This window comes from Mustela putorius, unplaced genomic scaffold (genome assembly GCF_011764305.1).
Source record: "Mustela putorius furo isolate JIRA1106 unplaced genomic scaffold, ASM1176430v1.1 tig00003834_pilon_pilon_pilon, whole genome shotgun sequence".
Classification (NCBI taxonomy): Eukaryota; Metazoa; Chordata; class Mammalia; order Carnivora; family Mustelidae; genus Mustela; species Mustela putorius.
Genome location: NW_025421987.1, coordinates 76,655,545 through 76,672,858, shown reverse-complemented (window position 1 = coordinate 76,672,858; position 17,314 = coordinate 76,655,545). Strand labels below are relative to the sequence as shown.

General features: G+C 34.2%; 1 protein-coding gene across 4 annotated transcripts in view; it reads right to left on the bottom strand.

Moving 5' to 3' along the window:
- NAALADL2 (N-acetylated alpha-linked acidic dipeptidase like 2) overlaps nt 1–17,314 on the bottom strand; it is a 1,340,010-nt gene that overhangs the window by 1,062,611 nt on the left and 260,085 nt on the right. The gene's annotated exons all lie outside the window — the stretch shown is intronic.

Here is a 17,314-nt window from a genome sequence, read left to right as displayed (position 1 = left end):
AATAAAACAGAGTCTCTGAAATTGGATTGTGGGGCAAAAGTTTATATTTTAATTTTTTTAAACCTTTATTTGTTTATTTATTTGAGAGCAAGGGCAAGACAGAGCAAATCACAGAGGGATAGGAGCAGGAAGCCCAAAGCGGGGCTCTATCCCAGAACTCTAAGATCATGACCTGAGCCAAAGCCAGACACTTAACCAACAGAGCCACCCAGGTGCCCCAAGTATTTTAAATTTTTAATAATTGCTACCAGAATGTTTCCTCAAGAACTGTTACAAGTCACACTGATGGCACTGCTGTGTGAAAGAACACTTTCCCCAAGTCAAAGCACAGACCATTCTATCTTCAACAAACATTCTCTCCCAGAAAGTCATATGACTTCACTCTTACTTTGTTTCTGCTAAAATTACTCCTCAGAGATTTTCCCTTAACAATTTATAACTACATTCTCTGTCCCAATTATTCTGTTATCAATTTACCTTGCTTTTTCATAGCATTTCCCATGACTTGATAGTGTATTACGTAGAGATATATGTATTAATTCACTGTCTATGTCCCCTTCATGTATCTCTTTTCCTACTTGTTACAAGTAAAAGAAGTCCAAAGGGCTGCTTTTCAATCAATTTCAGTTAATTCAAATCTGGTGCTTGGTTACAGGTTCCCATGGCCCTTCTAACTTAATCCTTTCCTTCACTGTCTAGGAAGGCTGCTCACTTGCTAGGGCAGCACTATAGTGTGAGACAAAATAGTGTGAGACAATAGTGTGAGACAAAAATGTGACTCACACAGGTAATTTAAAGTTGGAATCAGACTTAAAATATAATTTATGTATGTCTAATAGGTTTATAGAAATTTAAGGGATTAAAAACCTATTATGAGTCAGCAGATATGCAAAAGGACCATATAAAAATTTCACAACTAAAAATATAATTAAATTAAAAACTCCTTAAGTTTTTAAGCAGTTTAGACAGAGTTGAAGAGGGAACCAGTGAGCTAGAAAATATATATGAAAAAATTATCCACAATCCGGCATAGGCAAGGAAACAGGACATGTGGAAGAGGAAGTAAGACAAAGGGTGGAGAGAGAAAATTAAAAATTGAGTTGGAATGACAAATGAAGAAAGAAAAAACCAAAACACAAAGTTAGAATATGTAAGGAATGAGCATGCTTCAGAACTGATTAACAATACCAACCGAAGACTGAGGAGGTTCAACAATGTCTAAGTAGTGTAAATAAACAAATTTATATCTAGACAGATAACAGTAAAACTGAAGAACAAAGAAATAAACTTAAAAGCAGCCAAAGAAGAGCCTTGCACAATATACATATTCAATGCAATTCCTGTCAAAATTCCGCCAGCATTTTTCACAGAGCTTTTCTGCAGCAAAGGGAACAGTTGACAAAACCAAAAGGCAACCTATGGAATGGGGGATGATATTTGCAAATGTATTATCAGATAAAGGGCTAGTATCCAAAATCTATAAAATTATCAAACTCAATACCCAAAAAAACAAAAAATCCAGTTGAGAAACAGGCAGAAGACATGAACAGGCATTTCTCCAAAGAAGACCTACAAATCGTTGACACATAAAAATGCTCCACATCACTCGGCATCATGGAAATACAAAACAAAACCACAATGATACAGCACCTCATAGCAGTCAGAATGGCTAAAATTAACAAGTTGGTAAACAAGAGATGTTGGCGAGGATGCAGAGAATGGGGACCCCTCTTACACTGTTGGTGGGAATGCAAGCTGGTACAACCACTCTGGAAAACAATATGGAGGTTCCACAAAAAGTTGAAAATAGAACTACCCAACACAACCCAGTAACTGCACTACTAGGTATTTACCCAAAGGACAAAAACATAGTGATGTGAAAGGGGCACATGCACCCCAAATGTTTATAGCAGTGATGTCCACAACAGCCAAAAATATGGAAAGAGCCCAGGTGTTCATCAACAGATGAATGGAGAAAGAAGAGGTAGTATGTGTGTGTGTGTGTGTGTGTGTGTTGTGTACAACGGAATATTACTCAGCCATCAAAATGAATGTTATCTTGCTGTTTGCCATTATATGGATGGGATTAGATGGTATTATGCTAAGAAATGAGTCAGAGAAAAATACCATATGATTTCATTCATATGTGGAATTTAAGAAACAAAGCAGATGAATGTAAGGAAGGGAAGGAAAGATAAAAATAAGATGAAAATAAAGAGGGAGGCAAACTATAAAGAGATGCTGAACTCTAGGAAACAAACAGGATTGCTAGGGAGGTGAGTGGGGGAAGGGGTGATAGGCATTAAGGACAACACTTGGTATAACGAACACTAAGTGTTATATGCAACTGATGAATCACTAAATTCTACCCTGGTAACTAATAGCCTGGCATATGTTTGCTATATTGAGTATTTTTAAAAATTTTTTAATAAAAAAAAAAAAAGAAAGAAAGAAGGGAAGAGCTTTGCAAAGTGTGTTCCATGAATTGGCATTATCAGCATCACCCAAAAAATAGTTAGAAATTCAAATTCTAGGGCCCTACTCCAGACTCACTAAACAAAATCTCAGGGGGTGGGCACAGAAATCTGACTTTTACTAAGCCAGTGTTTGAGAAGCACTTCAGTAAAATATACACTGTCTAGTCTCATTCATGAATTCCCTGTTTGTGATTTCACCTATTCTCTAAAATTTATTTGTAACTTGCTGTGCTTTTGTTACCATTCAAAAATATATACATGTACACAATAGCAAATTTACATCGACTTATGTATCCATTCTCACCTGAGGTTGGAAAAAGAGACCCTCTGCTTATTTCAGCTCTCATACTGCAAACAAGTGTCCTTTTTGTAGTCTATTTAATGGCACAACTTTTAAAGTTTTGTTGTTGTCGGCTTTTTTTTGGGGGGGGGGTTGTTTGTTTGCTTGTTTTTGCATTTTTGTTCTGTTTTTTTCTGTCTACAATGGTCCCCAAGTGTAGTATTAAAGTGCTGTCTGGTGCTACTAAGTATAAGAAGCTATGCTGTGCCTCATGGAGAACATCCATGTGTTAGATAAGCTTCCTTTGGTCTTGAGTTATAGTGTTGCTGGCCTGAGTCCACTCTTAATGAATCAACAATATAAATTACATAAGGTGTCTTTAAATAGAAACATACATAAAACAAGGTTATGTATTAATTGACTGAGGAAAATGTGACCATAGGCTCCCAGAAACCAACCTTGTATTTCCCCTAGAGTCAATGATTTAGTATTAGCTAATTCTGTGTTCTAATCAAATTTATAAAACATAACTACCATGAAAAATGAGAATCAGCCCATATTAGAAATATTTTTAAAAAGGAACAAAAATACTCAAAAGAAACCAGGAGACAAGAGAAAAAGTAATAATGGTATATTCACTCAATGAAATATAATAGAGATGAACATTAATTACATAATATGCATGATATGTATACTATATAAATAATGTTAATTAATATTATGACATGAATGACAAAGTATAATGTTAAATGAAAAAAAAAAAGTTCCAAGATTGGAAATTCAACATGTTCATGAAGTCCAAAGGCATGAAAACTAAACAATGTACTGTTCAAGGAGGCAAACATATGTGTCAAGCTCTAAGGATTAAAAGCAAATAACAAATCCCAAGTGCACTAGGGATAACAAATCCCTAGAGTCTACTGCTAGACTAGAGGAAAACAGAGATATGACAGAGGAGAAGCATTTACATAGAAACTGAATAGTAGACACAGAAGTACTCAGGATACTTTAAAAAATAAAGGAAAAAATTGATTGCATGGTAAACAGTGCAAAGGGTATGCATGACAATTTTTTTTTGAAAAGTAATGGTAATGTGTTACAGTTATCAAATTTGATTGTTAATTTTTATATTTACTTTGCTGGAATGATTTAATAAAAATTTTTAAACAGATACAAATTTTAAGACATTTTGTTTGGAATGCAAATGCAAGAATTATTAACTTGTGGTGAAATGCTGGTTTATAATATTTTACTAAAAGATAAAGACCGTAAGTATAAAGTAACATCATTAAAGAATAATATATTTATTTTGTGACTTAAGGTTTATAAGGCTCTTCCACATGTATTTAAATCTGTTCTCACTTAAACGTATTCTCAGGCATTGTTATTTTTGGATGAAGACTTTTTAAGAAGTTAAGAAAAACCAAAGCAAAAAAATCTAGGACTTCAGATTCTAAAGTAGTGGTCTTTCAACTATACAGCTGCAGTTATTATAATCCTTAATATCTGTGTACAGAATGGTTTCAAAACACTTTAAATATTTTTTAAATTGATTTTATATCACGTAATAGCATAAAGCTCACCTAAGGTGAGTATCAGCCATGACAAAACAAAACATAATATATGCACAGTGTTCATAGAAAATTGAACTGATGACCAAGATCAACATTTTCCCCATGAGCTGGCTAGAGCCTTACCAGAATGAAGCCATCAATGTTCTCACTCTTATATTTTCTCTTTTTAAATATTTTTAAAAATCTAAGATTTCATTAGCCATGGAACTTCAATCTAGTGAAGAGCCCTTTCAGTGATCTTCACAAGTGGTCAATTACCAAGTGTGAACTTTCAACCATAAGTGTTTTATATGTGGTATCAGAAGATCAGCTTTAAACACCAAAGTGGCTATCAACTTGATCAAGTAATTAGTGCATCGTTCTCTAGTCTATCATGGACAGAATCCAAATACATTGCTTCGAAGATATTCAGTACAATCAGGCCCTTACACTTGAATAACACTAAAGAAAATTTTAATTTCTGCCTGAATTAAAAACATAACACAAAGAGCCATACAATATTTTTCCTTCCTTCCCTTCTCTAGGAGGTTGTCTGTGGACACTTGAATTTACTGTGCTAAATCATATTGTTCTAAGTAAAAGCTTCAGTAAATTGCTGAAAACATTGAAACATAAAGTAAAACTCAGTAGATTTACTGAAAATATTTTTTTCTTCACTTAACATGGTTATACAATGTGTCAATTATCTAGTCATTCAGAATTCTGAGGAAGAAAGAAACAACTTTCTCTATAGAGAATCAGTTGGCTTTCATAATACTCAGAGTATATTTGCATAATAACACTGCTACAGCTGCAAGGTTAAATCCATTAATTTATTGGGAACAGAACAGGCTGTTCTGGTTGGCTGTTGCAAAAATTGCTTTTTGCACTTGTCTTCTCCACCATCAAGTATTTGCTGCGAGCGCACAATTACTGCAGCAAAGCCTATGTTGCCAAGCAAGAAACCTTATTTAACATGGAAAGTGGCGAACACTTCACTTTCTGAAAATGAAAAAAATTAATCCTGAAAAGCTTCCTTATTAACATTTTCTCCTTCTTCTGTTGTTTCATAGGATAACGTATAAGATGACAATTCAGATGAAGGTTAACTAGGTGAACCCATTACTGCAGCAGCTCTCAAGTGCAAATGTCATCCCTAAGCAGTTTCTCTTCATAACAAGAAATAATCTCAAAGCTTCCGTAGATATTTTTTCTCCTATACAATAAATTTAAAAAGAGAATACTTACCTCCAAAAGTCACTAGCTGGAAAAAAAAATCTTTTGAAGACCACATTATACACTCAAGAACTGCTATTTAATAAAGGTAAGGCAAGCGTACAGCATTTTTATGAATTCATAGCAAAAATATTTTTAAAAAATAAATGGACAGACCAAAAGTTAAATCACAAAAACTAAATCACAGGAAACAAGAATATTTAATTTTTTAGACAATTTATAAAATGTTTATCTTGTTTAAAAAAAATGCCAGTTATAGATATAAGTAACATGAACTTAAAATTACACCCAGATTACAGCAGACTCTGGAGTGAGAGGAGTCAGACAAAACAGCAGAAACAGTCGGGGGGAGAGAAGAATTAGAAGGGGAGAAAAATGATAGTGTAAAAAATACAGCCTTCCCTTCATCAACCCAGTTATTTGCTTCCCCTACACCTACTCTGGGCCCAGAGTGAATTTTTGAATTTTTACACAAAAAGCTAGCATTCAATAAATACTTTCAGTATTATGTTGGAAATTCTTTAAAAAATACAAAGATCACAAATATATGGGGGGGGGGATGGAAAATTGGGAGGGTGATTAGGTAAATGTGGGACTTTTTCCCTCACAGTTAAGAGGGACATTTTCCCTCAAAACTAAGAACAAATATCACAGTATTTGTATATTTTCAGTACCTACAGTAACAAAGCATTTTTGTGTCTTGGTTTGGAATGCCTGTTTCTCTACCTTTTTAACCTGTCAATTTTCTATTATTCTTTCAAGGCCCAAGTTGAATATATCATCAACCATGAAGCTATCCGAGAATACCACAGTCTAAATCAAATGTTTCTTCTTCCACGTCGCCATAGTATTTATTCTTACTACGAAAAATTTATTATTATTAATTTAGAAATTGAATTTGTATCACAATCAAATTGTAGTTCTTGAAGGAAGAATATGCTATTACGTATTAGCCCCAACACCTTGAATAATTCCATAAAGTAGGCTTGTAAGATCTATTTAGTGATCTATGTTGAAATTCCTTCAGCAAGAAGTATTTTGTTGGCCTAATTCCAGTATGCCAAAATGACTCCTTTATTTTCATAAAAAAAAATTGCATACACACACTCACACACACATACTCACACCCCATTAATGGAGAGTGGCCATCCTTTAAGGCGGCTCTAATCAATCTAGCAGCCACAGCGATTATTTGAAAGCCTATGTCAGAACATGTCACCACTCTGCTCACAAGTCCACAATAGTTTTCCATTTCAATCAGAGTACAAACCAGAGTTTTTATAATGACCTACAAATCCTGTGCTCCCTCTGACTTTATTTGTTCCCCCTGTCTTCCCACCCCTCTATTTGAGTGACAGTGACATTGTCACTTGGTCTAACCACAGGGACCTTATTCTTGATGTTCTTACTACCTGAAATGCTCTTAGATAACCTCATGATTCACCCCTTCACTATCAAACATTTACCAAAAATCACCTCAGTAAGGCCTCTCAGCTACCTTATGTAAAATGATGCCCTCTAACACTTCCTATTTTTATCAACTCTTTTCTTCTTAACAAGTATTTCTCCCTAACGTATAATACTCAGAGGCGTCACCATGACACCACCATCAAAGACACTCATGTGTCTCACAAAAATACATAAGCTCCAGAAGGGCAGGGACTTTTTCCTGATTTACTCACTGTTCTATTCTTAAAGAATAGAGTCTGACACATCGTAGGCTCTCAATAAACATGCTGAACATCGATAGAACCAGTAAAATGTTTTGCACATCTTTTGACAAAGTGCCTTTGAGTAAACAGATTTTTGTTGGCATTTGCAGCCCTGTTCCCCTTTTAAGTTTTTTACTCTACTTAAATGGCTATGTTCCAAGGCTGGAGGGTAGAGAACCAAAGGTTAGCTTATTATCCAATGTGGGAGAAAAAAAGTAAACAATGAAATGCACTGTTGTAAGCACTGAGAATATGGGAATCACAGTTGTCTCTTGTTTACCTTCATCACTAAGTTTAGAATATCCTTATATTATTACTTGAATAATGTATACACAAATCAGATAATTCATAAATATATGCACCTCTGTATTCATAGCAGCACTACTCACAACAGTTAGATGGAAGCAATCCATATCCACTGACAGATAAATGTAAAATAGAAAATGGGGTACATATAAACCACGGAATACTATTAAGGCTTAAACAGTAAGGAAGTTCTGTCACGGGCTATAACATCAATGTACCTTGAAGTCATTACACTAATAAAGTAAGCCAATCACAAAAATGCAAATCCTGCCGATTCCACTTAAATGAAGAATTTAAATTAGTCAAACTCATAGAAATAAAAAGTAGAATAATGGTTGCCAAGGACTGAGGGTAGGGAGAAATCAGGTGCTGTTGTTCACTGAGTATAGTTCCAGGATTGCAAAATAAAGTTTAAGAGATCTGTTATATGTGAATATATTTAACACAACTATACACTTAAAAATCATTAAGATGATCAATTCTAGTTATATACTTTTTATCACAATCAAGTATTTTTATAAAAGAAGAGAAATGATGGCCAAAGCTCTGCTGTGCTGGAGTTGTATCCATAAATGCATATTTGTGCTTTCAAAGGTTATTTCCACATCGATTTTAAGAAAGCAAATATTACACTCAAATAAAATCATTTAGTGACAACTGGAAACCATAAATTTTAAGCTACCCTTCAAAGGAAATTATCTATAAAGACATTGACTTTTTAAAATTTCAATATATTTTTTTTTCATTTTATTTCTTTTCAGTGTTCCAGAATTCATTGCTTATGCACCACACCCAGTGCTCCATGCAATACATGCTCTCCTTAATACCCACCAGCAGGCTTACCCAACCCTCCCACCCCCTCCCCTCTAAAACCCTCAGTTTGTTCTCAGAGTCCACAGTCTCTCATGGTTTGTCTCCCCCTCCAATTTCTCCCAACTCAATTCTCCTCTCCATCTCCCTATGTCCTCTGTGTTATTCCTTATGCTCCACAAATAAGTGAAACCATATGATAATTGACTCTCTCTGCTTGACTTATTTCACTCATCATAGTCTCCTCCAGTCCCATCCATGTTGATACAAAAGTTGGGTATTCATCCTTTCTGATGGAGGCATAATACTACATTGTATATATGGACCATATCTTCTTTATCCATTCATCTGTTGAAGGGCATCTTGGCTCTTTCCACAGTTTGGTGACTGTGGCTATTGCTGTTATGAACACTGGGGTACAGATGGCCCTTCTTTTCACTACATCTGTGTCTTTGGGGTAAATACCCAGTAGTGCAATTGCAGGGTCATAGGGAAGCTCTATTTTTAATTTCTTAAGGAATCTCCACACTGTTTTCCAAAGTGGCTGCACCAACTTGCATTCCCACCAACAGTGTAAGAGGGTTCCCCTTTCTCCACACCCTCTCCAACACATGTTGTTTACTGTCTTGTTAAGACATTGACTTTCTTAAAAATAATAAATTTTATACTGGAGTATAGTTATCTTTAAATTAGAGAATACACTGTAGTTGTTTCAGAAATAACAATTGAATAATTATAAACACTTAATACTTTTATTTCACTTTTAGTGCTTGCAAATAGTTGAAAATCATTTGTGTACATGCTCTTAATATTGGCAATCATAGTACATCTATGATTACTGTGTAGACACAGTTTAATGAGAATGTTAATTATCAAAATCTTTGTTTGACTTAATAAAAGTATCTGATACCTATATGCTATTTTGCTGTTACATGCTAATTATATCCAAATAAAAATCAGGGTATATTGTGTATTTTCCTTTATATAAACATGCTGTAAATTGAACTGTGTCTTCTCAAAAGATATTTTGAAGTCCCAACTCCCAATAACTATGAATATGACCTTATTTGAAGAAGGGTCTCCACAGATGTAATCAAGTTAAGTCAAAGTCATATTGGTTCAGGGCGGCCCTAAATCCAATGACTAGTAGCATTATAAGAGAAATTTGGACACAGAAAGCATTTCATGTGAAGACAAAGATTAGAGTGATGCATCTACAAACCAAGAATGCCAACGATTGCCAGCAACCACCAGAAAGTAAAAGACAGGCATTGAACAGATTCTCCTTCAGAGGCTCCAGTGGGAATCTTCTCTGCCAACAACCCAGTTTTGGACTTCTAGCTTCTCAACTGTGAGAGAGTAAAGTTCTGTTGTTCTAAACCATCCAATCTATGGTAATTGATGGAGCCTCTCCAGGAAGCTAAAACAGAGATATGTGCATATGCAAAGGAGCAAAATTTGCATGAAGGAACATGGACATTTGAATTTCACAAACCTGGTTTCAAACTTTACTTCACTGAAGATTTGTACTATGATACTGAGCAAGATACTGACAGCTACTTTCTCCTGTAAAACTGCAATAATTGCACTGTGAAGATTAATTGAAATAATATATAAAGACCAGAATATGCCACAGGAGGAGTTCAACAAATAAAAGTAACAATACCTGACATTAGAGCTGGGTTGCATATATTATGCCCCAATGTACAAATACTTTTAGTTAACTTCATATTTTTGTCATGTTCAACATAGAAAACCAGCTTTTTAAGGAAGATATATATAAAATAAGATCATTTGCCTAAAATTCATATCCTACTAATGCAAAGTGGATAGGACTGCAAACACCCATACATGTGCTTTCAATGACCACTTTGATTATCCACATGCTATATTATTATAAAAATGGACTATGTCCTTGGCTCTGATCATAACTCATTTCTATAGAATATTTTTTTCATGTGACAGTAGAGCTGCTTTCCATTATAATACTTATTTAAACTTGAACATTAACAACAGCTTATAGATCATGGTGGGTTCAGGATTCAATATTTTAGGATGATCTATAGAAAAGTAAATGTAACTTTTATTACCACAGATTTGGAAAGTCAATGACAAATTCAAGTATCTCTATAGAAATATATATAGAAGAGTGAATGAATGATCTAGAAAGCAAGACAAATGGGAAATGGTTCTGAGAACAAGGTTCAGCCTTCAGACACAGACTCTAGAGAGCACAAGAGGGATAGCTCTGTTCAAATATGTGAAGGTTCAACTGATAGGAAAGAGTATCAATATACCCTGCATTGTTCAAAAAACAGTATTTGGGTTATCAGACCAAATTATGAAAAGGTAGATTTTGAATCAGTTAAGAAGGCGTTTTATAACAATTTGGGCTCTTCCCAGATGGAAGGGGCTGCCTTGAACTGAGATATTTCTGAAAAAGTTGTATCATCATCTGCCAATGCTACCATATGGCTGGGGTAGGGATTTCCACAATTTCATAGCTTTTTAGGTTAAGAGCAGCAAAACTTTTTTTGGTAGCTAACTTGAAGGAATATAAACTTTCCAACAATGGATTATTACACTGCAAATCCGTTGATAAAGTTTGCCTTTCTGGACTCAAAAGTTAAATTTCAAAAGATGCCCAATAAACATAGGAAAGGTTGATCTATCTCATTAGCTATCCTGAACAACAATAACAATAACAAAAAAACACTCTCACCCACCAGAATGGCTAACATTAAAGATTGACAATACCAAGTGTTTATAAGGAAATGTTGTGATGCGAAGCATGATATATCATTGCCAGGTATGTAAAATTTAACATCCATTTTGGAAAACCTCCTGATTTCTACTAAATTTGAAAATACACATATTGTATAGCCTAACACTCTATGTATATATTTCCGACCAAAATTCATCATAATATTAACTAAAAGGCATGAGTATAAATACCCACCACATTAATATTCATAGAAACAATCAAAAAGCTGTCAACAACATAAATTGACACAGTTTTTCCAATGGAATATGTAATAATGAAAACAAATGGACTACTGATCCAGGAGAAATATAAGTGAATCTCAGTAACAATTTTGAACAAAAAATTTAGACACAAAAAAGGCATATACAGTATCATTCCTTTTTCATTTTAATAAAGTTCAATAAAAGGTTTATCTAATCTATGTTGTTAAAAATCAGGATAAATTGCTACCTTTGATGATTTCTAGAGTAATAATATTCTACCTTCTGACAGGTAGAGAATTCATGGTATAATCTTTATCCTGAAAAGAAAATTCCTCAATCTTTAACATTTTTAATTGGCATACTTTATGGATGTTGTGCTTCAGTAAAATATTTAGTTTTTTAAAAAGTTAATTTGCTATCTATGAAATAAGAATATATGCAGAAATCCAGAAAATGATTACTATACCTTCTTATCTAATCCCAAGGGAGTTTAGTAAAGACATTTAAATTCCTTGCACAGTGTTGCTTATAGAGACTATTAGAGCCCAAAGAAAACATAGACATTTTCTGCCCCAAATTCATGAATGAGGGCTACATCATACAGAAAGAAATTGAGTCCTAAAGGAGCAATCTTCCCTCAATTCAGTCAATAACTTGATACAGAGCAAGGCCCAGAATCTAGGTACGTGACCCCATGCCTAATGAGATCCTTATGCACTGGAAATCCAGGATTTTCCTTCCATAACCATAGGGCTATCAGTCTCTTTTATTTTCTTACTATTAGCCAAAAATCTCTACATAAGGGTCATAATTCCAAGGAAAATACCCTTCCCTCAATTTGTGTATCAGCTAATTTTAATTTCCTCTTTCTTCCAAGTCTACTGAGAATTAGTGCATAAATGTTCAAAACATGGACACAATTTCCACAAGACTGAGTTTAGAGTCTACCTGAAATGAAAACTGGTACTGATATTTACAAAATGAAAACAAGCAAGCCAGCCTTGTGGCTCAGCAACTGAACGTTCTGCTATGGTACAAATTGTTTGGCACGTTATAAATTCCTCGGTCTTAAGCTCTGAAAGACAGAATGAAGACCTAGGGGACTTTGTTGGCTCCAGTGATCTATCAAATAACTTGAAGAGCTGAAAAAATTTGCATCATTTGGCATATATAATGCCAAATACACTCAACTCAGGGAGATAGTAAATCAATATTCCCCTTAAATTACGAGACAATACAGCAACAGCACAGCACCTGCCAAAGATAAGAGCACCAAACAGAATTATCATGCAACCCAAATACCAGAAACTAAACATTCAGATCATTAAACTGCCCACCGTGACACACTAAATGGATAGCATGTATAACATATACATATAAACATTTAAAAACACATACAATATTTAACCGATGCCACCAAAAAAGGCACTTTATATTAATACAATGTCTAAGAATGAAATATTTATGTTCATATCAATTGATGTTAATATTTGAAAGTAGTCATTAAAAATCCTTAATTGCTTATTGGTATGAGACTATGCTTCTAAAACTCCATTAAAAGATTCTCATAGTTGGGCGCCTGGGTGGCTCAGTGGGTTAAGCCGCTGCCTTCGGCTCAGGTCATGATCTCAGAGTCCTGAGATCGAGTCCCACATCGGGCTCCCTGCTCAGTGGGGAGCCTGCTTCCCTCTCTCTCTCTCTCTGCCTGCCTCTCCATCTACTTGTGATTTCTCTCTGTCAAATAAATAAATAAAATCTTTAAAAAAAAAAAAAAAAAAAAAAAAAAAAGATTCTCATAGTTCATGATTTATGTATTGATGAAGTGTTAGAGTCAATGTGAGACTATTTGCTTAGCCACAATTCAGTGCTCTTATACTCATTATGTCAAGTGGTCGTAGGAATATGTAATGCAAGACTGAGTTTGGGGGGGGTAATAAAATATTTAAGAGATATGAAGAAGTAGTGCCATTTTATTAATCATTTTAATTTAGATTTTACATGTATTTTTCCATTCCATTATGACTACTATCTTTGATTTTACAGTATTTTCTCAGTAATGGTGTATTTTTTGTCACATTTCACTGAGGTTAGCTGAAATGCATCTGGCCAACATGGTAAATATTGTAAACAAAGGTCTCTATTACTTTTTACCATTATTTGCATAACTGGAAAAATATATATGTTCGGGAAAACAATATAAAGACTTAGATCCATTTCATCTTATTTGTACTTTACTCACTGTTAAAAAGTTCAATGTAACTTCAATGGGAAAGCATGGTCTTTTTCCCATAATAGGCTATTTAGATAGACATTCAATTCTCATTTTTTCAAGGTATGTTTGTTAGTTAAGGGCAATGTAATATATAGTTAAACAATATTAATTTAGACAAAATATTTGTAAGGCATTTTTGTTATTTAATATTAAAATTTGCTATAGAAAAGCACCTAATGTGATAGCAATATAGCTTTACAAAAAAAATCTCTTGCTTTATTATATGAATATAGTCTATGTAAAACATAGAGATATAAGTACATAATACATGCAGATCCACTTAAAAGATTATGAAGATTGTGCCTGGAACAATTTCAAGGGATACTATCCACTTACTGCCTTCTATATATTGCCCAACTGTAATAGCACAGAGAATACCCAACATGGCCCTACACAATGCCCTAAATAAGCACCACAGCAAATAATTATAATGTAATAAAAATACAGTCAACCTAAATTTTTCATGAAAGGAATTTCTGCACACCTTATAAAATTAGGATTTTGACTCAGTTTTTATACAATGAGATGGTTTGTAGGAAAGCAATCTATTTCCAAGTTTTATAACAGGAATGTTTTTGTTAAGTCTAGTCTGGTTATCTTGCCTCACTCAACACTACTGGGACAAATATTTCTTTTTTTTTTTTTATTTTTTTATAAACATATAATGTATTATTAGCCCCAGGGGGTACAGGTCCGTGAATTGCCAGGTTTACATATATCACCACACTCACCACAGCACATACCCTCCCCAGTGTCCGTAACCCCACCACCCTCTCCCTATACCCCTCTCTCCAGCCCCCTCAGTTTGTTTTGTGACATTAAGAGTCTCTTTTGGTTTGTCTCCCTCCTGATCGCATCTTGTTTCATTTATTCTTTTCCTACCTCCCAACTACCCCTCCCCCATTGCATCTCCACATATTTCTTTGCAACTCAATAGACCTCAGGACACAACCCCATTTCTGCAATGAATTGGTATTATTAATAACCATGAGTCATCTAGAAAAGGTTAAATTATGATTTAAGTTCTCTGATTCATAAGGAAAGGGAGTGTGATAAAGTTGTTCAAAATTTCTCCTGTGAGTCCTCATAAAGGAGAAACTAATTTTGATGATCTCCTCAATAACTTTTTTATAATAACAGAAGGAAATTTTATCCTGCTTATACTCTTCATTTCAAGCTAAGACCACGGAGTTCAGTAAAAGTGTTTCTAAGAACATAGCTTTATCTGAGCTGAAGTTTAAGATATTAGCTATAAAATAATCCCAACTGAGAGCATATACTGTGTTTACCCTATAGAAGATACTCGAAGCTTATAATATAGAAGCTTATGATAAATTAACTTCTTTAATCTTCAAAATATCCCTAATTTTGTCTTATTTTTATTTCTACAGTAGAGATAAGGAAACAGGCTTTTTCTGAGATTGAGCAATAGCCCAATGTGTCACTATATCTTCAGGTCTCACCTTGGGGGAGAGGAAATACAAGTATTACCGAAAGACGTCGGGGCTCCTTGCAGGAACTCCACATGTTCCCACCCTTTAGATATGTCCTGTCCATGTGGGGTTCCTTCTCGCTCTAAGTCACCACAGTAAAGAGCTACTAAGTAGAAAATGTTCTCTCTCTCCAGGGTGTTAGTTAAGAAAAAAGTCTGAATCAGCACCAATAAGCCAAAAGAATTAAACTGCATATCCTTCAAATAATTACCATATAATATTAAGTAACTTACTCACAGAAATTGGGTAGTTATGAATTCAGCAATATTTTCTAAGAGTGGAATATAACATTCTATATTATTGATGAAAAATCAAGTAAGTGGACTCTGGGGTTGATATTAAAGACTTTTAATCTAAACCCATCCTGAAGAGATGCCACCTAAGGAAATAACTATGGGCAAGGCCAAGATTTACCTCATAAAATAATTATAGATTATGTTCCAACCACAAACAAATGAACAATTTAGGTGCCAAAGACCTTAATGAAGCGGAGTCTTCCTATTTAAGCATAGTTAATTGAAAATGAGTCCTCTATACATGCAGAGGCTACACTTTTCCCTATCAAATAACCATCAATAATGGTACCATTTTTACCCTGTATGTAAGTGTTTCAATATTGATTTTCCTGACAGTTCTAAATAATGCTTTCCTATTAATAACCTAGAAGAATTACAGGCTCAAACATAATAATTCTTTTAAGATAAACTAATTATGTTTATAAAAAGGTCTCTAGGTCAATGGCTTTTTATTTAATATAGGATATTATAGCCCTTACTCCAAAAATGAATACACTTTCATAGTTTTAATAAGGCAAAAATATATCCTTCCTGTTTGTTGAAAAAGTACAGTGTTTTCTTAATGACTTATTTCAGATGAATTTCTATTATGAATGCAGACAGAATAAAAAACATCCAAAAATTAACTCTTGACATTATACATGAAATTATTGATATAGCATTCCCTCACATCATCAGAGATGCAGTATATGGTAATAAAATGAGAATAAAGACCTTTCCAAACTGACATTAAAAACCAGACTACAAATGTTTAACAAATATTATGATTTTGAATAAATCACTCTATCTTGGTGACTTGGTTTTCTATATCTAATGAATATAAATAACTTTCCAATGTAAAAATGAACACAATCAGAGTATCTTAAGATCCTGTAAGAAAAAAAATGCATATATTAGCACTGAATAAGTTAACCTTATTCAGTGAAAATTACATTCTGTCAGTCAAAAAAGATAACAAAAAAATACTAAGGAGAGGTATTTGACTAATAGTGTAACTAAATTCATAAACATCATTTAAATAAAGTTTCCTTCTCTTAATCTTTTTGAAAATAGTTAAAACATTATTATATACATTTGAAAATAAAATTAGAAAGGATTCTAGAAACATAGCTACATATTACACTTCTAATGGCCTAGAAAAGGCATTTTTTTTAATGCAAAGGCTTGTTGTAGCCTGTATATTCAGATTCTTACATTCAAAATTCTGTCTCAAGAAGAAAAACTGAATACCAATGGTTGCAAGCAAAGTCCCAGAAGTGAACAGAGGATGCATTAGAGAGAGGTAAGGGTAGCATAAGGGAAGCAACAGTGAAGCATCACAAGGACTAAGGACAATAGGAAGCCCTTGGGCTTTAAAGGGGGCAAGGAGAGGGGCAGTGTTATTGGAACATAATTAAGAGTGAGAGCTGGAGGGGATGTGGAGAAAGGGGAACCCTCTTACACCGTTGGTGGGAATGCAAGTTGGTGCAGCCTCTTTGGAGAACAGTGTGGAGATTCCTCAAGAAATTAAAAATAGAACTTCCCAATGACACTGCCATTGCACTCCTGAGTATTTACCCCAAAGATACAGATGTAGTGAAAAGAAGGGCCATCTGTACCCCAATGTTTATAGCAGCAATGGCCACGGTCGCCAAACTGGAAAGAACCAAAATGCCCTTCAATGGATGAATGGATAAGGAAGATGTGGTCCATATACACTATGGAGTATTATGCCTCCATCAGAAAGGACGAATACCCAACTTTTTTTTTTTTTTTTTTTTTTTTAATTTTTTATTTTTTATAAACATATATTTTTATCCCCAGGGGTACAGGTCTGTGAATCACCAGGTTTACACACTTCACAGCACTCACCAAATCACATACCCTCCCCAATGTCCGGTAGAAGAAGAATAAATACCCAACTTTTGTAGCA